This window comes from Polypterus senegalus, chromosome 10, assembly GCF_016835505.1.
Source record: "Polypterus senegalus isolate Bchr_013 chromosome 10, ASM1683550v1, whole genome shotgun sequence".
NCBI classification, from domain to species: domain Eukaryota; kingdom Metazoa; phylum Chordata; class Cladistia; order Polypteriformes; family Polypteridae; genus Polypterus; species Polypterus senegalus.
The window spans coordinates 155100476-155128382 of record NC_053163.1 but is presented as its reverse complement, the minus strand read 5'-3'; positions in this window follow the sequence as shown (position 1 = coordinate 155128382).

Here is a 27907-nt window from a genome sequence, read left to right as displayed (position 1 = left end):
GGATGAGTTATGAGGAAAGATTAAAAGAGCTGAGCCTTTTAACCTTTAAATGTCAGTAAATGTAAATATTTACACATAAGAAGTAAAAATGTGAGGTTTGAATGCACAAAGGGAGGTCTGAAAATCGAGAGTCCACCTTATGAGAAAGTTTTATGAGTCATAGTGGACTCGACATTATCAACTGCCTGACAGTGTTCAAATGCCATTAAGAAGGCTAACAGACTGTCAGGTTATATAGCGCCTTGATGTGTGGAGTACAAGTCACAGGAGGTTCTGATCAAGCTTTATAACACACTGGTGAGGCCTCATCTGGAGCCCTGGGTGCAGTTTGGGTCTCCAGGCTACAAAAAGGACAAAGCAGCACAAAAGAAGGTCCAGGCTGATTCAGGGCTACAGAGAATGAGTTATGAGGAAAGATTAAAGGAGTTGAAACTTTTAACTGTTTATTGTATGTAAAGGTAAAATATAACACATAGGAAGAAAAAAAGCTAGATTGGAACACACAGTGGGAGGTCTGATAATCGAGAGTCCGCCTCATGAGAAAGGATTTAGGAGTTGTAGTGCACTCTGCACTATTAACCTCCAGACAGTGTTCAGAAGCCATTAACAGAATGTCATGTTATATAGCGCCTTGATGTGCGGAGTACAAGTCACAGGAGGTTCTGCTCAAGCTTTATAACACACTGGTGAGGCCTCATCTGGAGCCCTGGGTGCAGTTTGGGTCTCCAGGCTACAAAAAGGACATAACAGCACAAGAGAAGGTCCAGAGAAGAGCAACTGGGCTGATTCAGGGCTACAGTTATGAGGAAAGATTAAAAGAGCTGAGCCTCTACATGAGAAGAAGAGGAGACCTGACTGAAGTGTTTAAAATTATGAAGGGAATTAGTCCAGTAGATCGAGACGGTAACTTTAAAATGAGTTCATGAAGAATACGGGGACACAGTTGGAAACGTGTGAAGGGTCAATTTCACAGAAACATTGGGAGGTTTTGTTTGCACAAAGAACCCCAGACACTTGACATAAGAGACCAAGTAGTGTGGTAGATAGTAAGACATTAGGGACTTTCAAAACTCGACTTGATGTTACTTTAGAAGAATGAAGTGGACAGGACTGGCCAGCTTTGTTGGGCTGAATGGCCTCTTCTCTTCCAGATTATTCAAATGTTCTAAAAAGACAATTTCCCTTTGGGGATTAATAAAGAATATCAAAGTAGGCTAACTGGCACCTTGTGAGTTGTACCAGCCAGTGGTGGTGAGGAGGGACCTGAGCTGAACGGTGAAGCTCTTGATTTACCAATCACTGTTCCTACCATCACCTATGACTGAAAGTACTGGATCACGGATGCAAGCAGCACAAATGAGCTTCCTTCACAGTTCTTGTCTTCTTATGGAGTCGAGGCTGGACAGCTGTCAAAAACAGGGCCTGTTAAAGCCCACTAAGGCATTCCTTGTGTGATTTTGAGCTGTACAAGAAATATGTTGTTGTTGTTGTTGTTGTTGTCTTGGCTAAATCTCAGAGCTGGGTTTGAGGAGCATAGACATCTGGGATGAACCTCCACGCTCCTCTGCATCTAATGGAACCAGTTATGGTGGTTTGGGTGTCTGATTAGGGAAAACTCACTATGGAGGTGTTTAAGGCATGTCCACCATTGAGGAGACCTTGGAACAGACCCACAACATGCCGGAGAAGTTTTATCTTTAGGCTGCCTTGGGAATGCCTTGCTAATTCCCCCAGAGGAGTCAGAGCAGGGGGTCTCAAACTCCAGTCCTGGAGGGCCGCAGTGGCTGCAGGTTTTCATTCAAACCCTTTGCTTAATTAGTGGCCTGTTTTTACTGTTAATTCACTCCTTTTTGAATTCATTTTAAATGACTTGTTTTTTAAGATTTGTTCCTCTGAATTGCTTCATTTCTTTCCTTAACTCTTTGAGGGCTGAATATTTTTTCCCAAAAAATCAGTTTTCTGAAAAGCACATAAATCAACATAAAACGTCTGTGGCTGTTGTTGACGCATGTTCAGCATCTCTGGCAGCAGTGGCTGCGCTGGGGCATCTCGATAATCAGCAGGAATGCATGGTGAGCCGGCTGCCTACCTGTCTTCGCACAGTAGGTGGGTGGCGGTCGCAGTGTGACGCAGTATGGTTTGTACCTCCTGTCATCATAAGTGGTGGTCTTCCCAGGTGAACACTGCTGTAGGCGTATCAGTTACACGAAAGTGTTCAGCGCCACACTCAGCTCTGTGACCAATCAGATGATGCTGGTACCTCGCTTTCGCTTCCGATATCCATCTCCAGATCACTTGCATCAAACTCAGAGTCCGACAAGTCAGAGTCCTAGTCAACAAAATGACGTAAAACGTCCATGGAGTATTTTGCTTTGTACATTCACTTTGGTCTCTCGCCAGATGTTGATTCCATTTTAGAGGTTGTTTGCTCTTCACTGCTCAGGCATGACATGAAATTAAATTTCTTTCTTTCTTTCTTTCTTTCTTTCTTTCTTTCTTTCTTTCTTTCTTTCTTTCTTTCTTATTTCCTTTTCCCGACTTTGGTCAGTTTTTTTCAATTAAACTTTCTGTCTGCCATTCCAGCCTTCTATATGTGACAAACTGGAGAATTCCAGAAGACTAGACAGGCACCACAGCTAATTTGGGTAGTAAAGGCAGGCTGAGATTCTTCTCTTTAAATTTTAATTCCAGAGCCTCGTTACCGGTGCTTCAGTAAATTGTGTTTTCAAAGCATTAATAATGCAATAAACAATAATGATTATAAATAAATAAGCATGAAGTTATCTGCTCACAGTGATTCTGTTCTTGAGTGTTTGATGTCCTTAGCCCCCTTTAGGGTGGGATGTGGCTTTTATGCTTTATGGTCAGTGACTGGAGGGGTCGACATGCGTGCAGATTGTCTTTTGTTCTTCTTCAGCGGCAGCCACACTTGGCTACTTGGCTAGCAGTTCAGGAAACATTTTAACATTTTTTTCTCACAATAAAGCGGCCTTTAAAAAGTATTTCTCACCCATGAATTTTATTGTCATACAATATTGAATCCAAGTGGATTTCATTTGGCTTTTTTGACACAGAAAAAAACTCTTTGATGTCAATGTGGCAGCAGATCTCTGCAAAGCGGTCCACATTAATTACAAATATGAAACACAACCTAATTGATATTGTAAGTCATCAGCCCCATTAATATGTCCCTCTAAATCCTCACTGGGGCAGCCATTTGGTTTCACAAGACAGAGAGTTAGTTCAAAATGGAGGTCACCTCTCTGGTGTTTCCATTGATTATACTGTAGAAGAAATCGACATATTAGTTAAAGAAAGAAATGTATCCTCGACTAGGACAAGTCTGATAAAAACCACTCTGAGTTAGAAACCAGGCAGGAGGAAGCTTATCCATTGCGTCTTTAACAAGGAACATTCAAGAAGTTTCCGCACTTTTTTTTAAACTCTTTTTATTAAGTATTTTAAAACTAAATGACATCACATTTCTACATAGTCACCTTTTTAACTCTTTTTATTAAGAATTTCAAAAACAAAACACGTCACATTTCTACAGTCACCTTTTTATCTCTTTTTATTAAGTATTTTAAAACTAAATGACGCCACATTTCTACATAGTCACCCTTTTAACTCTTTTTATTAAGTATTTTAAAAATAAATGACGTCACATTACTACATAGTCACCTTCCTTTGCGATGCAGTTTTCCCAGCGTCGTACCAACTTTTTAATGCCATCAACAAAAACTGCTTTTGGTTGAGCGCATTAGCCACTGATGCCCCGCTGCCTTCATATCAGCATCATCATCATCATGACATGGCTGTAGCTGCATCCATCACACTAGTACGGCCATTTTCAAACATTTCAGTCCACCCATAGACGACTCTACAAGAGAGAACTTTATCCCCATACTGAGCACACATGAGGAGATGAATTTGTGCTCCAGGCGTACCTTCTGCCCACAAATAGCGTACAACAGAATGCTGTCCCTCTTTGGCGCAATTTATAAGCTTCACCATCTTTACCACAGGGTGACGACTAAACTGCAAGGCCAGCCGGCGTGCCATACAGAACTTGTCACATGACACTCTCAGACACGCCCAATTACTGCTCCTCCCTCCCGCCTTCACCGTTTCCAACAAAAATGTAAAAGTGACGAAACTTTTTTGAACGTCCCTCGTATTTACCCCTCAGAAAATGCTGAAGCAGTCTTTTACAAAATGATCGAAAAATCTAAGGGCAGAGTTCCATTTTATAAACAGCTGAATTTGCATATCAGTGCTGAATGAATGCTTACCTGTCGTACTCTGATTGGTTAAAAGACGCGAGGTGCTTTAGCACAGAGCACAACCAGCCTCAAATAAAAGTCTTTCTCCATTGTATCCTTGTTCTTCAATATCTCTTGAATTCACCTCTTATTCGGTTATGACAATTGTATACGTGCCCAACTAGCAAGTCTTCCTAGGAGCATCTAAAGAGCATTACATCAGCCTGGAACATTCTGTGTGTTTACTGGACTATTTCAGCAGCTCTCTTCGTGACATTTCTAAAACAAATGCTTACCGTATATACTCTCGTTTAAGTTCTCCCATGTTGATTTTTACCGTATAATTTCCAGTATTTTACAATGTCGATCGTAGAAGTCGAATGCGGATAACTCACGCTATTGGTCCAAGAGATTACGATATGCTAACGCCCACTGGAGAGAGTAACCACAGAGCACACGACCTTTTTATCTCTATGTATTGTGCCTACGTGACCACACGGTGATACCCGAACTATTCCGAAGTGACGTTTGCACTGTTTTGTGTATTCTGTATCTCACACCCTCATACACCTTCATCGGAAGAGCATCCCTTATCTACGATGGAGCATTCGATTAGAAGAAAATATGAAGCTGGTTTTAAATTAAAAATCGTTGAAGTGGAGAAAGAAATTGGTAACTGCGCTGTTGCAACAAAATTCGATGTGTCTGAGAAACTGATGTGAGACTGGAGGAAGAAAGAAGGTGTACAAAAAAAATGAAGTGTATTTTTGTATGGGCGTATAAGTCGGGATCTGATTTTATGATCGATTGTTCGGGTTTCAAGACTCAACCTATACACGAGTCAATACGGTATCTGTGACAGAAAGCCGCTTTGAGGATCGTTGTGAGTGCTGCGATGTTTGATGAATGGTTCGATGTGGTGAAGTGAAATGCCGACATTCATGGTGCTTTGATATTCCCCAACGTAATGACGTGATGCATTTTAAAAGTCTCACGTACCATTTTCTGTTCCGTCCTTTTTTTTTTTGTATGGTGGCGTATTTGAGCCACAGAGAAAAAAAACTAAGGAGACGGTGAAAAGGTCTATTTTGTGATTAAAGCGGAAATTCCATCTTAAATCTCGAAATGTCCACCTTAATCTCGTAGTTTATTTTACCATTGAAGTAGAGCGTCGTAAACGTCATCTTAAAACTGACCCAGTTGTTAATCGCTACGTCCTTCTGTGGCTGGCAGCAGCGACAGGCAGTGATCGCCACACAGAACACGTTACATGTTTGATATTCCAGCTCTCTGCACATTGAGAATCCTTAGTCGGGGTCTGATTTTATGATCGATTGTTCGGGTTTCAAGACCCACGAGTATATATGGTAAATATTTCAATGTGCACAGCAAACCAAAATATTTAACTATCGTTACCTCCAAATTAAACTCTCACAAATCCCCCCTTTGAGACTTTGTAAAGTCCCACTAATACTGTTAGGTCTTGTTTCCTACTTGAACTCTATTTCTAATTTGTATAAATCATGTGCATATCAGAGACCTGTCTATGGAAGAGGTAGAACAGAGGCCTAAGCGTAACGTGAAAAACAGATGACTTCAGATCGGTCCAAATGAATTACAAATGCAAAACACTAAATAATCAGCTGCATACGTATTCATCCTCTTCAAGTCAGAATGTTGCCTCCTTTTTTGGATTGAAAAATTACATTTCTTTCTATTATGAAACATGCAAAATACTAAAAGTACGTCAGAAGTGAAGAAATTGTAATGATACAAATAATAATTTTGATGAAAAATAATAATAATAATAAGGGTGGCATGGTGGCGCAGTGGGTAGCACTGCTGCCTCGCAGTAAGGAGACCTGCGTGGAGTTTGCATGTTCTCCCCATGTCTGCGTGGGTTTCCTCCCACAGTCCAAAGACATGCAGGTTAGGTGTATTGGTGATCCTAAATTGTACCTAGTGTGTACTTGGTGTGTGTGTGCCCCGTGGTGGGCTGGCACCCTGCCAGGGTTTGTTTCCTGCCTTGCGCCCTGTGTTGGCTGGGATTGGCTCCAGCAGACCCCTGTGACCCTGTAGTTAGGATATAGCAGGCTGGATAATGGATAGTTGGATGAAAAATAATAATAATAAGGGTGGCACGGTGGCACAGGGGGTAGCACTGCTGCCTCTCAGTAAGGAGACCTGCTGGAGTTTGCATGTTCTCCCCATGTCTGCATGGGTTTCCTCCCACAGTCCAAAGACATGCAGTTTAGTTGTATTGGTGATCCTAAATTGTACCTAGTGTGTGCTTGTTGTGTGGGTGTGTGTGTGTGTGCCCCGTGGTGGGCTGGCACCCTGCCGGGGTTTGTTTCCTGACTTGCGCCCTGTGTTGGCTGGGATTGGCTCCAGCAGACCCCTGTGACCCTGTAGTTAGGATATAGCAGGCTGGATAATGGATGGTTGGATGAAAAATAATAATAATAAGGGTGGCATGGTGGCGCAGTGGGTAGCACTGCTGCCTCGCAGTAAGGAGACCTGCGTGGAGTTTGCATGTTCTCCCCATGTCTGCGTGGGTTTCCTCCCACAGTCCAAAGACATGCAGGTTAGGTGTATTGGTGATCCTAAATTGTACCTAGTGTGTACTTGGTGTGTGTGTGTGTGCCCTGCGGTGGGCTGGCACCCTGCCCCGGGTTTGTTCCTGCCTTGCACCCTGTGTGGGCTGGGATTGGCTCCAGTGACCTTGTGTTAGGATATAGCGGGTTGGACAATGACTGACTGACTCCTAATAATAATAATAATAATAATAATAATAATATGAACAACATACAGCAAATGTGCAAGTGACGCAGGTGTCACTTTCAGATTCCCAGAATCCCTTTCAGTTTCACTGTCTGTTTCAATGTCACTGCCTGAAGACAGATTCACTTCACGATCACAGCTGATGAGAGACGTTTCATATTAGATGCCATTAGGGGGCTAGGAGAAGACGCGTCTACACCATTAGCCGAGTAACGCCTGGCATTAACGCTGTTGGCACTCTTACAGCCCCAGTAAACTTTGGGTCCTAGACAAGATGCATCTAAGTGACTCTCAGGACTTCCCTAAGCTATCCCTTTATAATCTTCTCCCAAATTTTCATTGTGTGTTACATCAGATTTATCTCTCTACCAGTAATGGCGCACTGCATGATATCGTGCAGTGCATACATTTGACTTGACCATTCCTAGTTTTCATCCTCTTTCTCTGTACGTTTATCATGTGTTTACTCAGAGTTTGATGCGCTTGCTCCTTCCTGAGCAGCTCTTCTTTTCTTCACCCTAGCGACCCGCTGCTTCTCTTCTTCCGTCTGCATCTGTTCACGTCCAAACTGATTAAGTCAGTGTTTGCGTTGCAATTACTTAGTACGTGTTCTTTAATTTTTCACTCAAACTGGCACTTAAATCTTCAATCTGCCTTAAGAATAATTTGAGATATGAAGAGGCAGGAGAAGTGAAGACGAAGGTGGAAGGGATGGCACCCGCATGGCCATCCTGCTGACCGCTGCCGAGAGTCGATTCTACAAATAAAATAAAATAAAAATAAAAAGAGGAATAACCTTGGAGGTCAATCATCACCCCGAAAGCGGACAGTAGATGTCACGTAGTGTATGTGTACCAAAGTTCAGGTCAATAGGTGCAACGGTTTGTGAGCTACAGGTGATTTAAAATCCTGGACAGACACACGGACAGCCATGGTAGCGTATTATATATGACTAGCCGTGTAAGCCTGTGCTGTAAAAAAATTACTGAAATCATCAGAAAAAAAAAATTGAAATGTAGAGATGTCAGCTAATTGAAAGGAACAACTCTGAACGTCTCTCTCCTAGGAGGATTTGTTTTGCCGACGTGCTCACCTCGCTTGTGCATTAGTGGCGGGAGGAAAATTTAAAGGGATACCGTTTTGCCGATGTTAGCGGCAAAGCGACTTTGTCTTTCTTCTGAGGTTTCGTTTTGCAGATGTGCTGGCCTCGCTTGAGTTATTAGTGGGTAAGCGAGTTTTGTGTTTCCTTGGAGGCGGAGCCCTTATCCCGACTTATACCACCTCTCACTTCCGGACCGGACAGACAGACACACACACACACACTTCCACATTTAGATATTTATATACAAGACTAGCTGTGTAAGCCCGTGCTGTAATAAGCACCACGTCCTAGAAACTATTGAAATCGTCAGAAAAAAAAAACATTGAAATTTCGAGATGTCAGGTAGTTGAAAGGAACTACTCTGGGCGTCTCTCTCCTCGGAGGATTAGTTTTGCCGACGTGCACGCCTCGCTTGTTCATTAGCGGTTAAGCAAGTTTCTCTCTCCTCGGAGGTTTCGTGTTACTGGTGTACTCGCCTCGCTTGTGTATTAGCGGTGGGAGGAAAAGTAAAAGGGATATCGTTTTGCCGACGTGCTCGCCTCGCTCCTGCATTAGCCTCTAAGCGACTTTGTCTTTCTTCTGAGGTTTCATTTTGCCGATGTGCTCGCCTCGCTTGTGTATTAGCGGCAGGAGGAAAAGGAAAATGCTTTACAAAGGGCAGGGACGTAATCAGTGCGAGCGTATGACCTGCACGTACTGGGAATTTCTCGTTCGTGGGGAACAATTGGAAGCCACGGTCTCCATCACGAATTGGGTTCAACGGCCTCCCCGCGCCGGGTAGACACACGTTGATCCATTCAGTGTAGCGCGCGTGCAGGACCGGACATACAAGTGCATCACAGACCTGTTAATGCTCAATCTCACGTGGCTGAAAGCCACTTGTCCCTCTAAGAATTTGGACGCCGACCGCTGTTGGGTCGTGTAACTATTTAGCAGGCGGAGTCTCGCTCGCTTTGAAATAACCAGCCAAATCGCTCCACCAACTAAGAACTGCCATGCACCACCACCCACAGAATCGAGAAAGAGCTATCAATCTGTCAATGCTGTCCGTGTCCGGGCCGGGTGAGGTTTCCTGTGTTGAGTCAAATGAAGCGAAAGGCTCCACACCTGGTGGTGCCCTTCCGTCAGTTCCTTTAAGTTTCAGCTTTGTAACCATACTCCCCCCTGAACCCAAAGACTTTGGTTACCCGGTTGGCTGCCCAGCGGGTCATGGGAATGACGCCGCCGGATCGCCTGTTGGCGGGGCCTGCATTGGTGAAGCAGGTGAGACGGTAATGAAACAGAGGCACAGGGCTTATTGGTTTTTAAAGACTGCTTCCCTTCATTGGGTTTTAACCAATGCATGGAACGAACCAACACACAATCGTCCGTGCGGCGCTCAGGGTGGAACGGGAGGAGAGGAGAAGGACGTCCACTCCACTCCCTCCGTCATGCTAGTCTGCTGATTTCTCGTTCAGTATACACTGCCTGCTCATGTGCCCACCTTTAACTCGTCACTCGAGTCGTTGTCGTCTTTGCACAGTTCAGATGCACCTGTGACTCACGTAGACTTTTCATTGCTCTGTGCGGTTTTGGCTGCCTTTCTATATATAATCCACCAAGACACCCGACCACAGTGTGTACAAAGTGCAGGAGCATCTAAGAAGACGTATGTTTGTCGCGGATGCGAATTGCTGTATGTAGCGTGTAAAACAGTTTGCTATAGTGCACGCGGTCGTGCGTCGTAACCGAAAACTCGTTTTTTAAAGACTGCTCACTTCATTGTGTTTTAACCTCAGTTGTAAAGGAACGTTTTAAGGATCCCATGGGATACCCCTCACAAACAGTTTTACACGCCGCATATGGCGATTCATCTCCGCGAGAAACACGCCTCTATTAACAGTCAGCGTGGGTCGGAGCTGCATGTGACCTCTACGATAGACGAATATAAATGACGCCGGTTTTTCTGTGTCGTCGCGTCCGAGTTGGTGGGCGTGGCTCTGTGAGTTGTCGTTGTATCCAATGGTCTTGGAGTTGGTGGGCGTGGCTCCTTCCTGCGTGCGTCATAGGTGTCTTACTTGTCAGCGGCTTAGTGAATCCACGCCCCTTCCGGCGTGCTTTCCATGGTTGTCTTGCCTTACTGAATTATATATATACTGTAGATGTAAGACTAGCTGTGTAAGCCCGTGCTGTAAAAAGCACAGGGTCCTAAGAAACTATTGTAATCGTCAGAAAAAACAAATTGACATTTTTGAGATGTCAGGGAATTGAAAGTTTGTTCGGAGGTTTCGTTTTGCTCTCCTGCTCGCTTCGCTTGTGTGTTAGCGGTGGGAGGAAAAGTAAAAGGGATACCGTTTTGCCGATGTGCTCGCCTCGCTCCTGTATTAGCCGCTAAGCGAGTGACTCTTTCTTCTGAGGTTTCTTTTTGCCGACATGCCGGCTTCGCTTGCGTATCCTCAGAGGTGGACCCCTTACCCCGAATTCCACCTCTCACTTCTGGGCCAGACACACAGACAGACAGACACACTTCCACGCGTTGACGTTTATATCGCAGGAATCGTGGGAAAGAGGGTCCTTTCATCAGATTAGAGCTATTTCAGCTGTGGAATGGCCAAATGGGGGAGGCAGCTTGATGGATGAGGTCTCCAGGACTCTAAACAAATCCAAATCATATTATGGGATATCATCGACTGTTAAATTCTGCTCCGTACTTGTAAACTTTTTATCTTTATGCTGTATTGAGGATTTGTTCTGTTCTGTGTATTGTGTTCTATTGACCCCCTTCTTTATGACGCCCACTGCACGCCCAACCTACCTGGACAGGGGTCTCTCTCTGAACTGCCTTTCTGAAGATTTCTTCCATTTTTTCCCTACAAAGTTTATTATGGGAGATTTCTTTGTCTTCTTAGAGAGTCAAGGCTGGGGGGCTGTCAAGAGGTAGGGCCTGTTAAAGCCCACTGCAGCACTCCTTGTGTGATTTTGGGCTACACAGAAATAAATTGTATTGTATATCTGCGGTGGGCTGGCACCCTGCCCCGGGTTTGTTTCCTGCCTTGTGCCCTGTGTTGGCTGGGATTGGCTCCAGCAGACCCCCATGACCCTGTAGTTGGGATATAGCGGGTTGGATAATGGATGGAAGGATGGATGTATTGTATATGAGAAGTTAGTTTCCACAATCCTAAATGAACGAATTAATGAATTCAGATCTCTTTACTTTTAACTCTGACCTTAAAGATTTTCTTACTGTTGATCAACATCAAGAAAAGCCAGATTCAATCCCTTGTCATTCAAAGTGGATGTAATTAAAACGTGAAGACGTCCAATCGGGGTGAATACACCTGTAGCCACGGGATGCTCTGCTGGTTTCTGTGTGCGAGATGTGGAGATGTGTGTTTTGTTGCCGTTGTTGTGGAGTGGAGTGAACCATCTGAGAATAAGAGAAGCTCATTTCCATCTCCCCCGCTCGCTGATCACAGTAGCCACATCGTCTCTGCGCTATGGGAGTCCAGTCAGACGGTGGTCACGGAGCGTGAATCCGAAGACGATTTTTGTTGGGATGTTATTATTTCAATGAGTTTTTCCCCTTTTCTCGTCCCTTCCTCTCCCAGTCTGTCGGCTTTGCACCTGTAACCCTCTGATCCACACCTCCATTCTTTTCGATGCCTCATAAGTTCCATTCCAGGTCTTCCTCTCAGCTTGGACTCAAATATTCAGAGGCTTTCACTGCCACACAAGCCATCTTTTTATGTGCTCTCTAAAGCAGCTATTGGCGTCAGAGACTCGATGAAATATTTAACACTCCTTTCAAACCGCTGAAGTTGAGTGAAGAGTCTGCCGGATTGACCTTAAAGACACTCAGTGAAACTCTCAATGTTAATTTGTTACATTTAAAAACAAAGTGAAATTGATCTGCTCGTGATAGGACTGAGTCAAGAACTTACTCACTTCTCTTTTGGGCTCTCCATGCTCTGTCCTGTGAAGTGCTGAAAATTCATGGAAATACATGACCCACCATTTTAAAAAGCATTTACTGAAAATAAGCACTTTTAATGTCTCTCGGATAGTCAATCGTTATTTTAATGAGGTGGAGGCCAGAGGTGTTGCTTGCTTCAGCACTTCTCAAGAGCTTAGCGTTTTTATTTGTGTGGTCGGGGGAGAGGATTCCCTTTTTTTACGGGGTTGACTTCCCGTTTTGTCGTTTTCGAGCAGAACCCCGAAACACAAGGAACGAGGGGTGGGCTCCTCTTTAGGTGTCTAGAACGCATGTGCCATTCTAGAGGATCAGTTCAGTTTACCACAGGTGATCTCCAAGAAAGTTCTAGAAACATCTCAAGCAAACAGGAGGCTCCGGAGCATACGGTGGGGTGCATACTTCTAGGAATAAGTGATTTCAGGTTTGGATTTGTAATACATTTGTAAGTCTTTCTGAAGACGAGTTATTAGAACATTAAAACAATTTGGACGAGAACAGGCCATTCAGCCCCACAAAGCTCGCCAGTCCTGTCCACTTATTACTTCCAAAAAACATCAAGTCGAGTTTTGAAAGTCCCTAAAGTCTCACTGTCCACCACACTTCTTGGTCGCTTATTCCAAGTGTCTATTGTTCTTTGTGTAAAGAAAAACTTCCTAATGTTTGTGCGAAATTTACCCTTCACAAGTTTCCAACTGTGTCCCCGTGTCCCAAAGAGGTTGCCTTCCCCCATCTTTCCACTCCGTGGGCGTCCCAGCATCTATCACACCATCTTCTTCATTGGTGACTTGTTTTTGCTGCTAATTAACTTCTTCTGCCTTAGATTTAATTAACGTGACTCGGACCCCTTAGTTGTCTCTTTTTCCTTAATTTACCACTCTGACTCTGATCATTCTGATCATAAAATAGGTCATTACGGACGAGAAGAATTCATAATTCATTGCAGAATCACGCCATTTGAGGCTTCCTCTAGAGGACCAACTCTGGACTTGGAGGGCCGCAGTGGCAGCAGGTTTTTGTTCCAACCAGATTCCTAATCAGCGACAACACCTGATAACACAGATCTCATTTAATTAGCTGGGATTTTTTTTCTTTTATTCAACATTCAGAAAAGCGTAGCAGCATAATTGTTACATTTATATGACATTTAGAGATATTTCTGCTTTTGCGATAGATAGATAGATAGATAGATAGATAGATAGATAGATAGATAGATAGATAGAAATGAAAGGCACTATATAATAGATAGATAGATAGATAGATAGATAGATAGATAGATAGATAGATAGATAGATAGATAGATGAGATAGATAGATAGAAGATGAAAGGCATATAGATAGATAGATAGATAGATAGATAGATAGATAGATACTTTATTAATCCCAAGGGGAAATTCCCATACTCCAGCAGCAGTATACTGATAAAGAACAATATTAAATTAAAGAGTGATAACAATGCAGGTATAACAGACAATAACTTTGTATAATGTTAACGTTTACCCCCCGGGTGGAGTTGAAGAGTCACATAGTGTGGGGTCTCCTCAGTCTGTCAGTCTGTCACTGAAGCTGCTCCTCTGTCTGGAGATGATCCTGTTCAGTGGATGCAGTGGATTCTCCATGATTGACAGGAGTCTGTCTGCTCAGCGCCCGTCACTCTGCCACGGATGTCAAACTGTCCAGCTCCGTGCCTACAATAGAGCCTGCCTTCCTCACCAGTTTTTCCAGGTGTGAGGCGTCCCTCTTCTTTATGCTGACTCCCCAGCACACCACCACGTAGAAGATGGCGTGCGCAACCGTCTGATAGAACATCTGTAGCATCTTATTGTAGATGTACTTCTAATGAAGTATAGTCCGCTCTGTCCTCTCTTGCACAGAGCATCAGTATTGACAGTCCAGTTCAATTTATCATCCAGCTGCATTCCCAGGTATTTATAGGGTCTGTACCCTCTGCACAGTCACCTCTGATGATCACGGGGTCCATGAGGGGCCTGGGCCTCCTAAAGTCCACACCAGTTCCTTGGTTATGCTGGTGTTCAAGTGTAGGTGGTTTGAGTGGCACCATTTAACAAAGTCCTTGATTAGGCTCCTATACTCCTCTGCCTGCCCACTCCTGATGCAGCCCACCATAGCAGTGTCGTCAGTGAACTAGATAGATAGATAGATAGATAGATAGATAGATTTAAATGTTTAACTCTCTTTTGCTAATTTCATTATACTTTGTCCTTTCTCTGTGCAGTTTTTTCCCTTCATTGTGTCTTATTAATGACAATTTAAGATGAGCAGATCAGACACCCAGGCAAACGACACTGAATAATCAAAGGCTGCAACTACTTTAGAGTCAGACCCACTAATTATTAAATAATGGATTAAGATGAAAATATTGTTAAAAACAAAAAATATGCATTATTCCTATATAACTGCTTGGTACATTTTAATATTTTTTTTTTTTTTTTAGCAAACTTAGTTTTCTAATTTCTGTATTGTTCCCTAAACACAGAATTTGGGAAATATCAGTTCACTTAATTAGCCCAGGAGTTCAATTAAAAACAGAAGCCGCTTGGAACAAAAACCTGCAGCCACAGGGGGTTCCCCAGCACCAAATTTGGGAAACGCTGCTCTAGAGGACCAACTTTGGTCCTGGTGGGCTACAATGGCTGCACGTTTTCATTCTAACCATCTTCTTCATCAGTGACCAGTTTTGCCTGCTAATTAACTTCTTTTGCCTTAGTTTGAATTAACTTGACTCAGGCCCCTTAGTTGTTTCTTTTTCCTTAATTAGGAACCAAACAATAATGAGGCACAAAACGAGCCGCCACCTGACCAGCTCACCTGTGCCCATCACACAGTATCTGAAAATAAACAAAGATGAAGGTCTCACTAAGGTTGATCTGCTCAGGTCACCAAAACATTGTGACGGCGATCTTAGAAAAAGCAGAAAAAATCAACAGCTTTGGAAATGTCTGCTGTGGCAGAATGAGAACAGCAACAAGCTATGGAATTAAAGCTGTAATTAACCGCAAGAATCATCTTCTGTTTAAGAGTTTGGTTGGAGTGAAATTGGCTGGAGTTTGATATCCCAGTTTAGCTGGTCATCTGTCGGCTCGTTTCACGTCTCATTTCTGTTTGCCTGTGTAACAGATAGCCCGGACCACAGACAGACACTGCGCTGTTGTCACACAACACAACTTTATTCATCGTACTGGCACAGCACACAATACCCCACAGTGCTGACAATACCCTCACAGTACTCAGTCCTTTCTTCCCTTGTTCCAACAAGCTCCACTCCTGTGCTTTCCTCCTAGCTCCGTCCACTGCCACCCGACTCCAGCCTCCGAGTTGTGGCGACTGTCTCCTTTTATAGAGGACCCAGAAGTGCTCCAGCTGTTCCCTGATTAGCTTCCGGCTGCACTTCCGGGTGAGACGGCAGTCCTGCACAGGAGGGCTCAGCCGCTCTCCATACGCCCCCTGGTGGTGTTCGTGAGTCACAGCAGGGTTGAACGTCCCTGTTCTATGGCAGGGTTATCCTCTGTGGTCCCGGCCGGGTGAGTATCCTGGCCACCCATTACACCTGTCATTTAATGAAGAAACAAAACAATTCAGAGGACTGACTCCTTAAAAACAGGGCTATTAAAATGAAGGGAAAAGGAGTTAATTAGCAGCGAAAACTGGACACTGATTAGGGAAAGGGTGAGAATGAAAACCTGCAGCCACTGCGGCCCTCCAGGCCCGGAGTTGGACACCCCTGCTCTAAATATTCCTTATCTAGTCCTCTTGATCTTGTTCCTTCGCACCATTCAGGGACTTAAAAGCAAACAGTACAGTCCTGGAGTGAACGGGAAGCCAGTGAAGTACAATACAATACAATACAATACAGTTTATTTTTGTATAGCCCAAAATCACACAAGAAGTGCCGCAATGGGCTTTAACAGGCCCTGCCTTTTGACAGCCCCCCAGCCTTGACTCTCTGAGAAGACAAGGAAAAACTCCCAATAAAAACCTTGTAGGGAAAAATGGAAGAAACCTCGGGAAAGGCAGTTCAAAGAGAGACCCCTTTCCAGGTAGGTTGGGCGTGCAGTGGGTGTCAAAAGTAGGGGGTCAAAACAATACAATATACAGAACAGAACAATTCCTTAAGACAGCATAATAATAAAAATTTTAGAAGTACGGTTTAACGTTGAACCGTACAAAGTGAAGCCAGACTTGGTGTGATGTGATTATGTTCTCGTGTTCCTTTCAAGAGCCTGGCCACGGCATTCTGGACTAATTGTAGATGAGCAAGGGGCCGACTCCTCCAGTGTCTAATGAGGTGCACCAGTCAACGTGAGAAGAGACTAGATAGGCAGTAAATCAACAGCATTTTCCAAAGAAACAAAAAACGGGTTCTTTGGAAAACGCTTCTGAGGAGGAGCTCCGTCTCTTCCCAGCTGCAGGCTTAGTCTGAATTATCCACCTCTGGTAGCAGTGGTAGGAAGATCACGTGTCTTCCATACTGTAGATGATAAAGGACAAACTAGGTTAGCGGCAGCACGTTGGCTCGGAGTGGCATTACCTACCTTGCAAGAGCCCTGCAGAAGTCCCCTAAGCACACATGCTTGACACAACTTTGGCCAGGGCCTAAATGATGTGTTCCTGCGGGCCGCGTTCCTGGCTCTGGTGAGGTAAGCAGTCCTAGCCTGGTACGAGACAGGGGCGCTGATGCTAACAGTGTCACATCCCCTCGTAGCATTGGAAGGCCGTCTAAGGATGATGCTTAGTCCCGCCCACAAGACCCCAAGAAGACTCCGCCCCTTCTGGCACCGACGATATGGAAAGCAGCCGCGGCGTCAGAATTTAACCCACTGAAAAGAAGGGCCGAGCTTCGACACACATTGACGCTCTTAAGACTCACGTTTTTGTTCCTGTTTTCACCTCAGTGTCGTTATATTTTAGTTATAAGTGGATGGAGTGACCCGACTGCCTACGATTGTCAGCTTGCAAGCCGTATTTACAAAGAGCAAACACAATGACATCTCTGAATTTTGAATAGGTTGTCATTGAAGGATCTCCGTTGTAAGCCTGGCCTAGGTTGTCCTTTTTTGAATGGGTGAGTGCTGAGGTGTGACTGGTGACCATTCCAACACTGGGTGCTGCCTTGAGCCTCACGCTGCTGAGTCAGGCATCAGCTCTCCATGAGCTAAACTGTGCAGGCTTGAACACTGAACAATGAACACAATGTGGAGTACTGGGAGTGCAGTGTGGAGAACTCAGTCAGCTTATTGGAAATTAGAATGGCAGGCATGTCAGCTGGAGAATAGAGCAGTTAGAGTTTGACTTTCACGTCTTAAATATCATAATCTTAATTATTGGCAGGCAGTGTGGTCGAGTGGTTAAGCAGCCGGGCTTCAATGCACAAGGTCGTCAGTTCAATTCCCAGAGCTCGTGCGCTGTCTGTCATCTAACCTGCTGGCACTTTAAACGGGGTCTTGTCTCAGTCAGTGGTGCTGATGTGACGTCTATAAAAAATCCCACTCTGAGTGTCAATCATTGGCTTGAGAACAATTCAGGGAATCTGCTATTAGTGGTGACAAAGAGCAGGCAAAGGGGGCACCCAGGAAGGACAAAGGACCTCCTTGGAAGCCCTTCCTTCTGAACATTTTCTGTGTAATAGCCACGGCAGGCATCTCTAGAAGGCGCATGTGTGTGTGTAAGTGTGTAAGTGGGGAGTCTCCTCTGAAGGGTTTGTCAAATGTTTTGATCAAATGGACAGGTTATGAGACCTCCTAAAAGACCCCCACTAAAAAAATCAGACCAAGACCTTTACCACTTTACCCAGATATGGCCCCTAATTAGATAGATAGATAGATATGAAAGGCACTATATAATAGATAGATAGATAGATAGATAGATAGATAGATAGATAGATAGATAGATAGATATGAAAGGCACTATATAATAGATAGACATATAGATAGATAATAAAAGCACTATATGATAGATAGATAGATAGATAGATAGATAGATAGATAGATAGATAGATAGATAGATAGATAGAGTGAAAGGCACTATATAAATGACAGATAGATAGAAATGAAAGGCACTATATAATAGATAAATAGATAAATAGAAATGAAAGGCACTATATAATAGATAGATAGATAGATAGATAGATAGATAGATAGATGGATAGATAGATAGATAGATAGATAGATAGATAGATAGATAGATAGATAGATAGATAGATAGATAGATAGATAGATACTTTATTCATCCCCCCAGAGAAATTCAGGCATCCAGTACCTCAAACACACCAGTAAAAACTGTCAAAAATGATTATAAAAACAAAGAAAATAAACATAAATAAACAGAGTAAAAAGTACAAATGGCTCCGTTGTTCCAGTGTTGGAAGTCAGTGTGTTGAGCAGGTCATGAATCTCTTGTATTGACAGCAGCATTATCATATCTCATGGCAGTAGGAACAAATGATCTTCTAAAGTGTGCTGAGAGAAGATGATTGCAGACCCAAAATGACAAACTGGCTTTTAAAATATTCAAAACTAGCTGTTCCCCATGGCTTCGCCCACATAGTAGTGAAACAGAACAAACTTTAAAAATCAATAAAAAAAAATAAAAGAAATATAATTTTGGCCAAGGTAGAAGGTATGTACACTCAAACGTCAAATGTTGGCACTGTATCTGGTCATGTTCAGCTCTGACAGGAGAGCATCCTCTGCGTGGGGAGACGAGCACATGGCCGTGATATCTCTGCCAATCAGCAGCTGCCCTCTAAAACACACGTAGCTCTGATCTCTCCCTCAAAAACGTCAAACGTTACTCCTTAGCAATCTATAGATGATGATGTCTGCTGAACAAACAGGTATCACTAGCTAAGCGGAGTCAAGGTGCGCTCCAACAGGTGGCGAGAGGTAGAGCGACTTGACCGGAGGCTGGCGCGTGAGTGAGGAGGGCCCTGCCAAGCTCTCCCTACCCCTGAGGTCCCACCTCCCACTCCAATCAGCCCTCAGCCTCTGTCTTGGATTCACACAAATAAATTGCTACCCCAAGCAAACTATGATTCTTAGCTCAATGAGAGAAGTCACAAAATCACCAGGAATGTTCACTCAAATTCTAGAAAAAAACTCGATCTAAATCCATCTGTTCTCTCGTTCGCTAGCTGAGCGGAGGTATGGTACATTCTCCAATGCTGGCGTGTGAGTGAGGAGGGCACTGCCCGGCTCCCCACTCCTGACCTCACACTCCCCGCCCCTCGGCCTGCAGCCTCTGTCTTGGATTAGCGCAATAATATGCTACTTGATAAGTGCAAGCAAACTATGATGCTTACCGCGATGAGTGAAGTCGTAAAATCTTTCGGAAAGCAAATTTGGGGGTGTAGCCCCAAATTCTGGGCCTGTGTCATCATGAGATCTCCCACCTCAGAAGCTGACGTCAGAATGCACACTCGCCTCTGAAGGCACCTGGGGATTTTATGTTAATTTAAGCCGGAATGATTGATTGAAAATAATTACCTTAAATTTAAGAAGCCGAAAGAAAACGCCACGATTGTAATGTGCTGTAATCCTAACGGGCTGATGTCTGCTGTGTGCAGGACTATATAAAATAGATTTTCGCCGGCTGATTGATTAGTATTAAGTCTGCAGGATTATCTGAGACACTGGCGCAGATGGCAATGCTACGCCATAAAGCAAAATCTGAAACTTGTTTTGAACCGTGACAGGTATGACATACTGTGAAATAAAGTCTGCGTGATGTATGGGACGTCTGCCAGGATAGATGAGAGAGAGAGACCCCGTGAGGAGATGGCCCTGCTCAGATCCAACACAACGTGGACTGCCTGATAGTTGCTTTGCCAGGTTAGCTAAACCTTTGGAAGAGGGAGTAGTGTTGATGAGGACTTGAGGGGCTCTGCTCACCATGAAAGACACCGTGCTGACTTTTGAGAGGCACCGGATGGATGCTGGCTGTGTTGGTGTGCCAGCTTGAGTGAATAAGAGACGAGAACAGCTGGCTTTACTATTGCACACTGGGTGTCAGGATCTGGACTTTATTTGACATTTTTAAGGCAGGGCCGTCTGAACGCATGGGCACACTGGGCAGTTGCCCGGGAGCCCCACGAGCATAAGGGCCCACATTTTTTCTGATGCCTATTTATGTTTCTCTTTTGCTATCTGGAGGCTTTTGATGCTGTTTAGATAGCCCTGCCCTAAGGACAATATCATTTTGGGGTCTTCTGGTGCTAGAACTTGACAAACTCTGTCATAAAACTAGGGAGTCCTCTAAGGGCAGTGCCCACTTGTGGCACCATCTGGGTAACCCAACACGACTGCCCTACAGAACTACAATTCCCATGCTGCCTTGCAGGTGTCCAAACCAGAGCCATGCCAGAGGAGCACTTCCACCCATCGTGTTCTCCTTCTGTTTATCCATCATATCCTCCTCTCACCTTGTAAAGGAAATAGGAAGCATGCCAGCCAGGATGTACATCCATCCACCTCGAGCATCCACGATGGCCTCCGAGTCGGGGTAACGAGACACCCTCCGTCTCAGCTGCTCGCCCATTCTTTACCTCTACTACAATGTATATCATAAGAGAATGACAAAGATTTGGGGTCCAACCCGATACCCCGTATATTTGGTTTGCAAGCAAAAAATCAAATACACAAACGAGAAGGGTCTGTTCAGACATGAGTTCAATGTGGAACTGGCTAAGCTGGCAGGAGGCGGGTCCAGGTGGGTGGACACGGGAAGTAACATCAGTGATGTCATCTGTCAATCATCTGGTCTGCAGATGGAGGAGGAGAGACAGGCATTAAACCGCAGCGCCAACCCCTGGTGTGGTGGTACAATTACAGTCACCAGAGCCCTTCAACTGTCCCCTATGCACACGTGTGTGACAATATCTCTCTATTATAAAAGGAAATCCTGGGACGAGACTTTTTCAAAGAGATAGTTTCAAGTCCCGTGAGACGACACTTTTGCTAGGAGAAATTTTTCAAGTCCTGCACTCCTCTCAACCATATTCAGCCACGCACACGGTCCAATCTCCTCTCATTCGTGTGAATGCTTTTGACAGACACAGTTCCTGTGCTCTCAGCTCTTATAAATTTTTACGCTTTCCGCATTTTAAGTCTTTTATGAAAAGTCCTCTGCTTTTCTGGACAGTATTGTTATACAGTACATACAATTTATTTCATTTGTAATAGTCCATTTCTGGACAGTAACTCTATATGTTCTAGATGACACATCAGTGACTAAGCGAAAAAGAAAGGGCAGCGAGTCGAAAAGAGGCCCAAAAGCATTGGAGAGAAAAGAATTCAAAAAAGAACAATAATAATCTAAGTGCAAATTCAGAAAATCAGCCCGGACCAAGTGGAATTGAAAATCTAGCAGTTCCAACAGGAGACGGAAATAAAAGACAAAGAGTAGAAGACAAAGTAGAACATCGTAAAGAGGTTCAAAAACATTGGTGCAACACACACGCAGAGCAGGTTAGAGATTATGAAAGTACTAAAATTCGAAAGTCTTCGAAACCTGATAGTAAAGATCGCATTAGCGATAATAAAAGGAAATTATTACTCGGTGAAATAATGAAACAGCGATAAGAGATCGGATATATGGACATAGGTGATATGACAGAAGTATTTAGATATTGTTTGGCTAGAGACTTGTAGATCTCTAATTCGTGTTGCCATCAGGGAAAAGTAGCATTTCTTCCCAATGAAGAGGCGTATCCGCGAGAATGAAAAGATTTGTTGTTTGGTGAAAGTGAAATCCACATACGTGAGCAGCAGAGACCCCAAGTGTCTGTCCACTCACTTCTCATTTGGGTGAATGCTATTCTCAGACACAGTTCTGTGCTCTCAGCTCCAAGCGGGGTCAGAAATAAAAAACAAAAAGTAGAACGTCGTAAAAAGGGTAAAAAACGTTGGCATGATACACATGCAGAGCAGGTTAGAGATTATGAAAGTACGAAAATTCAAAAGTCTCAAAAAAATGATAGTAAAGATCGCATTAGCGATAATAAATGGAAATTATTACTCGGTGAAATAATGGAATGGTGAAAACAGATTGAATATATGGACATCGGTGATATGACGGAAGTATGTAGATATTGTTGGGCTTTAAACTTTAAGTCGGAGACTCGTAGATCGTCTAATTCGTGTTGCCATCAGGGAAAAGTAGCATTACATCCCAATGAAGAGGCCTATCCGCGAGAATTATAACATGTGTTGTTTGGTGAAAGTGAAACCCACAAACACTACAGGCAAAATATTCTAATCTCCAATAATCTGTTCGCAATCGCAACATTCAATGCTCAAAATGTAGATTTACACGATTCAGGACCATACGCTATAAGAATCGGTGGTCCCGCTACAATTAAAGCTATGACAAGTTTAATTTCGAGGAAACCACAATTCGGTCAGGTTTATTTTTATGATCCCAGAGAAGGGATGCAACTTAGAATCGAAAGAGTTAAACAATCAGACGTATTAGAAATTCTACAGCCAACCCATACTTCCAAAAGTATCGCACTTCATACGAAATTTATCTGCAAAACACGGACAAAGAAGTTTTCTTGGATTGCTATATGAATCCGAAAGATCACGGTCGCATTTATAATAAACCAACATGTGACAAATTGTCAGCGATAATAGTTTCGAAAGACGGAGATATCAAAGAGAAGCTTAAAAATTATTTGCGTGTTAATTTCAATAACAAACAGAACGAAAACGTATAACGCAACGGATACAATACAATACAATACAGTTTATTTTTGTATAGCCCAAAATCACACAAGAAGTGCCGCCATGGGCTTTAACAGGCCCTGTTTTTTGACAGCCCTCCAGCCTCGACTCCATAAGAAGACAAGAACTGTGAAGGAAGCTCATTTATGCTGCTTGTATCCGTTGTGGAACCTGGCACGGACACAGACAGACGGACATCGTTTGTTGCACCCAACGCACTCATTTATTTACAATTTATATTCACTACTACGTCAGTGCACGTCCCAGTGCCTCCAGCACCGATCCCCCAAAGTCCAGGCCTCACAGTCTAAATGCCTTTCTGGCCGCCTCCAGTCCTCTCTCCAGCTCCGTCCTTCTTCCACCCGACTTCCGCCACTGAATGAAGGGAGGCCCTTATATAGGAACCCGGATGGGCTCCAGCTGCTTCCCGGCATTCCTCCGCAGACACGCCCCAGTGTGGCGGAAGTGCCAGCTGCGCATCCGGAAGCCCTCCGGGTGTCCCCTGTCTTCTTCCCCCCAGCACTTCCTGGTGTGGCGGAAGTGCTGGGCTCCAGGTTTCTTCCACACTTCTACAGGGTTGGGCTTCCAAGCCCTCTACCCGTGGCCCCCAATACGACCAGGGTGGTCGCCCCCTCGCGGTCTGGAGGAGGTGCAAGCCCTCCTCCGGTCCTCCTGGACGTCCCGGTTGGGCTTCACCCCCAGCCGCCTGCGACACAGTGATCCAGTACTTTCAGTCATAGGTGATGGTAGGAACAGTGATTGGTAAATCAAGAGCTTCACCGTTCAGCTCAGGTCCCTCCTCACCACCACTGGCTGGTACAACTCACAAGGTGCCAGTTAGCCTAATGTGTACTTTGATATTCTTTATTAATCCCCAAAGGGAAATTGTCTTTTTAGAACATTTGAATAATCTGGAAGAGAAGAGGCCATTCAGCCCAACAAAGCTGGCCAGTCCTGTCCACTTCATTCTTCTAAAGTAACATCAAGTCGAGTTTTGAAAGTCCCTGAAGTCCTTGACGAATACCGCTAACGCAACATGAAAAATACTTTTATTTATGTATTATGCTTTACTATTTTTTATTATGTTAATTACTCGCTATAATGTCTATTATGCATATGTAACTATTCCCATGAAAGTAACAATCTGTTTAAATTGTACATCCCCTTACACATAGCCGTGAAGTGGCTAGCGTATAGTGCCCGTCTGGGGGTTGGCGAGCGAAGCGAGCAGGAGGCAGAGCTCCCTAGTTTTACACAGAAACAGAATAAATGAAACAAAATATAATCGATTGCATACCTCGCTCCGCTTACCTAGGGTTTAACAGATCAGCGTTTGCCTTCCATTTTTTCCTCACTGTTTCTCCACAGTTCTGGTATTCTACACCATTGCGTCCCCTGCGCGCAGAATGATTTTGCGGTTATTTTCACGAATACCCCTGAGCCGATAGTCAACATACTCTGTGTGATTTTTCAACGAGTTTGTTTCAACAAATAGCCTCCACTTCGATTTCCATTTATTTTTCGCACCCCGTTTGTAGATATCTCACGCCCCACAGGTTGAGAAACACTGCTCTACTCTTTATAAAGGACAACCCCCTGGGATCTTTAATGACCGCAGAGAGTCAGGACCTCAGTTTTACATCTCATACGAAGGACGGTGACATTTTTACAGCACAGTGTCCTCGTCCCCATTCTCTGCATTCAGACCACAGGGTAAGTGCCCCCTGCTGGCTTCACCAGCACTTCTTCTATCAGCAACCCAAGCTTTTCTTTGCTGGTCTCCCTGGTACTGGGTGGGCATGAACAGGCTTACCTTTAGGTGGATGAGCTCTTCTGAAGAGCATGAAAGAAATAAAAACAATAAAAAGCTGTATGGAATTAGTTATTAGAATGGCGGCACGGTGGCGCAGTGGGTAGCGCTTTTGCCTTGCAGTTAGGAGACCCTCCTTGCATGGAGTTTGCATGTTCTCCCCGTGTCTGCGTGGGTTTCCTCCCACAGTCCAAAGACATGCAGGTCAGTTGCATTGGAGATCCTAAATTGTGCTTGGTATGTGTGTGTGCCCTGTGGTGGGCTGGCGCCCTGCCTGGGGGTTTGTTCCTGCCTTGCGCCCTATGTTGGCTGGGATTGGCTCCAGCAGACCCCCGTGACCCTGTAGTTAGGATATAGTGGGTTGGATAATGGATGGATGAATGGATGGAAAGTTGAATGGGTCCAGTGTGAGTGGTCCGATGTGTTAATATGACTTCTTGGTGAGCCGCTTTGCATAAAGAAATCTTCATAAAGGCTAATTGCATACGGAAGTGCCCAGATAATCAGGCTGTTAAGTACTTTCTCATGGCTCTATTTTTAGAAATGCTGTGGAGGGGCTTTCAGGGGGTCTGTACATCTCTCACAAACTGGGGGTGTACGATTCAAGAACTGATATTTCAGACCTGGAGATTGCTTCTTTTTGGCAGTAATCTCTGAGAAAGTAGGTTAGTCTGCAGTCTTCATGCCAATGCTGGCCTCTGTTACAGAGCTTGGCAGAGTACTGAGGTGGTGGGGGAGCAGGCGGGTGGTCTCAAGGTGATATCAGATTGTCCAAGGTCAGGTATAGAGGATTATCGACATCCCCTGAGGTGTGTGGGGAAGAGGAAGGGAAGTATTAAAGAGCAAAGTGATGTCGATCGAGACAAAAGGGGAGATGTGAATGAAGGAAGCCTTCATTAGACTGGCATGGCAGAAGGGGGGGGGGCAATAAGGAGGGGTTGTTGGAGGGGTGGGTGCAGTGTTTCCATATGTTGTAAATGAAGGCCGTTCCTCTGTGGCTTTTCCTTTCCCTTTCTTGTCAAATTGGATAAATCATCATATTGGAATGGAGCGGGTCAGGTGCCAATAAACGACGGCGCATTTAAACCGACGGAGAAGACTGATAGGCGCTAATCAACAATCGATTTCATAAAAGAAACAAGAATCTCCAGCCATCGAGCGAAAGGGGCTTGAATGACATTTCCCAAAAGCCAATTTTCTTCACCACAGAATGGCATCAGTGTATTTGGCTGACATGGAGTGGGGGGGCTTCAGGACTAGCGGAGCTCTCGCTTCTCTCGAGCGTTAATGACAGAAGGACTGGATGGTAGCCGAAGTGGGGAGAAAGTTAAAATGAGACGTAATTAGGTCAGTAATTACAAAGATTTGCTTTTATATTGGGCGGCACGGTGGTGCAGTGGGTAGCGCTGCTGCCTCGCAGTTAGGAGACCCGTCTGGGTTCGCTTCCCGGGTCCTCCCTGCATGGAGTTTGCATGTTCTGCCCGTTTCTGCGTGGGTTTCCTCCCACAGCCCTAAGACATCCAGGTTAGGTACATTGGCAATTCTAAATTGTTCCCGATGTGTGGGTGTGTGAGTGCCCTGCCCGGGGTTTGTTTCCTGCCTTGTGCCCTGTGTTGGCTGGGATTGGCCCCAGCAGACCCCCTTGACCCTGTAGTTAGAATATAGTGGGTTGGATAATGGATGGATGAATCGTTAGGCTGTAAATTCAATTTAGTACAAATCATGGTTGGTTCCATTTTGATTTACTTCTGTATTGACACGTCCCTCTCCAACGTCATGAGCATCGAGTAGTGATGAACGAAATACGAGGGGAGACCCAAAAATAACAAGAATTTTTTTTTTTTAAATCGTATATTTTTCAGAACATTTCTAAAATTGAGTCACCCTCAAAATACTGCGATATCTTTGTCCCACCTCTTGCAAAGTGCCTCCGTCGTTTGCTTCTTGACCTCCTCTACCACCTGAAAGGTCTCTCGTTATTCTTCGAAATAAGAATAAATCGCAGGGTTCAAGGTCTGGGGAGTGTTGTGGGAAAAAATTGTCATCCCGTTTTTCAATGCTGTGTTGTCGGGAGCGTTGTCGTGATGCAGAAGAAAGAAAACACGGGAAATAACGCCATTCTGCTTGTAGGAATGAAAAGGAAAAAAACAGACAACTTCCATCCATCCATTTTTCACCCCACTGAATCCGAACACAGGGTCACGGGGGTCTGCTGGAGCCAATCCCAGCCAACACAGGGCACAAGGCAGGAAGCAATCCCGGGCAGGGTGCCAACCCACCACAGGACATACAACTTGTTTTTTAAATTTACTTGCAAAGCAAATCCAATTTTGTTTAAATTGTTTCAATGCAAATCTCACTTTCTGTGACTCATTTGGCCGTAAATTCAATTTCACGCAAATCGTTTCACAGCAAATTTAAATTTCCACAAATCAATTGGCTGCAAATTGAATTTCATGCAAATTGTTTCAAAGCAAGTTAAAATTTTGCCCAAATTGTTTGGCTCTGTATTCAACTGCACTCAAATTGTTTCAATGCAAATTTAAATTTGCGTGAGATGTTTCACAGCAAATTCAATTTTGGGCAAATTATTTCACTTCAAACTTAATTTTGCATGAATCACAAGGCTGTAAATTTAATTTCAAGCAAATCGTTTCACTGCAAAATTTAATTTCAAGTGAATCATTTCAAATTGTAGCACTGCAGTTTTCATTCTGCGTAAATTATTAAGCTGTAAATTCAATTTCATGCAAATCATTTCACTGCATATTTAATTCTGAGTGAATCGTATCCTTGCAAAATTCAGTTTCAAGTGACTCATTTCATTGTAACTTCAACCTTGCGTGAAGTGTAGCACAGCAAATGAAATTCTGCATGAAGAGTTAAGCTGTAAATTCAATTTCACTCAAATCATTTCACTGCAAATTTAATTTTGTGTGAATTATTTTGTTGTAAAGTCAATTTTGAACTTGCAATTATAATAGAATACGAAATGAAACTATTCAACTCATGAGGATTTTTCCCCATTTTAGTGTTACAACATGGAGTCGTGTTGTGTTTAACAGTCCTATCGGGGTTTCTGTTGGAGATTTGGTCAGATCACGTTGTAAACCCTACAGAGGGTTGCTTGTGAAAATCCCAGTAGATCAGCAGTTTGTGAAATAGTCGGACCAGCCCGTGTGGCACCACCGACCTTATCACTTTCAGGGTCACTTCAGTCCCCTTTCTTCCCAATTCTGATGCTCGGTTTGAACTTCAGAAGGTC